This window comes from Rousettus aegyptiacus, unplaced genomic scaffold (assembly GCF_014176215.1).
Source record: "Rousettus aegyptiacus isolate mRouAeg1 unplaced genomic scaffold, mRouAeg1.p scaffold_m13_p_1, whole genome shotgun sequence".
In the NCBI taxonomy this organism is placed as follows: Eukaryota; Metazoa; Chordata; class Mammalia; order Chiroptera; family Pteropodidae; genus Rousettus; species Rousettus aegyptiacus.
This window is the reverse complement of record NW_023416284.1, coordinates 132,089,037-132,090,615: the sequence shown is the minus strand read 5'-3', so window position 1 is coordinate 132,090,615 and position 1,579 is coordinate 132,089,037. Positions and strand designations below refer to the sequence as shown.

At 39.6% G+C, this 1,579-nt stretch overlaps 1 pseudogene; it reads left to right on the top strand.

Moving 5' to 3' along the window:
- The first annotated feature begins 797 nt into the window (after nucleotides 1-797).
- On the top strand, nucleotides 798-916 carry LOC118607094 (annotated as a pseudogene).
- Nucleotides 917-1,579: the final 663 nt, after the last annotated feature.

Sequence of the window (1,579 nt, the reverse complement as noted above, 5' to 3'; positions counted from 1 at the left end):
TCAACACAGCCAAGGCATTAGCCACCATCAGTGAATGTAGCTAGGGGTTTGAATTTTCTGTCCCAAAGAGTACTGTGTTAATATTCACGTGTGGGCAACTTGGAAAACAGCTCTACTAGTCTGTGCTCCCTTCTCTATTGAATGTATGATAATTTTTTATTTAAAAATGTAATAAAATAATAAATCCAAATCAAAATCTGACTACATGTTAACCAAGCTATTCTTTCAGAGAGCACTTCAGACCTACATTAAGTTCACATCTGAGTTTGTGTCCTAGATTAGACAGCCGTAGGTGAGCCTAGTTCTCCAGTAATCAGCAGGAAATGAAGCGGGAAAAGTGTGGTCCCATAGCTATTATGTTTGCTTATCAAAGAGTGTATTCAGAATTGAATCACTTTTCATCAGCACAAACTCTGGTCAGTACCAGTCTCAGGTAAATTTGAGAACATTTTAATTCATATTTAAATCTTGTCACTGTGATGATTGTTATAAAAAAAATTATTAATTTCATGTACAAAAGTGTGAAAATCTTGAGGGCACAGCTTATACTTTGTGTATGCATGCATGCGTGTGTGTGTGTGTGTGTGTGTGTGTGTGTGGCATATGTATATTTTCCCTATTCCCATTCTATAAAAGAATATGTAGGAGGATATAGGTCAATTTATTTTTTATTTTAGAGAAAACCAATTGCTAAAATAGAAAATAGCAGTGCAGGTTTTACTTTACAAGGTTTGTAGAGGGACAGTCTCTATAAGGTGTTATTTAGACTGAGACCCAAAGAATTAAAAAACGTGAATGTCTCTGGCCATGCCACCCTGAACATGCCCGATCTCATCTGATCTTGGAAGCTAAGTAGGGTCAAGCCTGGATAATACTTGGATGGGAGACCACCTAGGAAGACCAGGTGCTGGAGGTGGTAAAAAAAAAAAAAAAAAAAAAAAAAAAGCCGTGAAGAGAAACAAAGGCCCTCCCGCAAAGCAAAGGAAGAATTTGACAGGTTGTAGGACCAGAGGATGATCAGATGGCTGGGCCACAGTTAGTGCTATGAGAAGCATCAAGAAAGAAACCTCGAGAAAAAGGAGAAAAAGGGCAGAGCCAGATCATAGGTGGCCTTGCAGGCTGCAAATATCAGACACCTCTGGATCCCCAGCTTATATATCCTTGGGGGTCAGCACTTCTCAAACTCTTATTTGCATATAAATCACTCAGAGATCTTGTTAAACATCAGATTCTGGTTTACTAGTTCTGAGTGGTGCTGAGGTTCTGCATTTCTAACAAGTTCCTGAGCGACACAGATGCTATAGGGCTCTTGAGAAGCAAGGCTCTAGGATCTACTTTTTCACTCTACCTATGATATCCCATGAGACTGCTTTAATGCATACACAAACCTAAAACTCTGAGGAAATTAATACTCCTTAAAATAATCCTTACTCTGTGGGAACAGAAGCCAATGTATTACATTCTTTTCTGTCAATCCTCAAAGGTGTTCTTTAAAGGGCTCCTCAGAGCATCCTGATGGGATGGAGCTTTAGTCGCCCACAGTGGTAACCAGCTCAGTGGCCTGCCCTTCTGTTGTCCA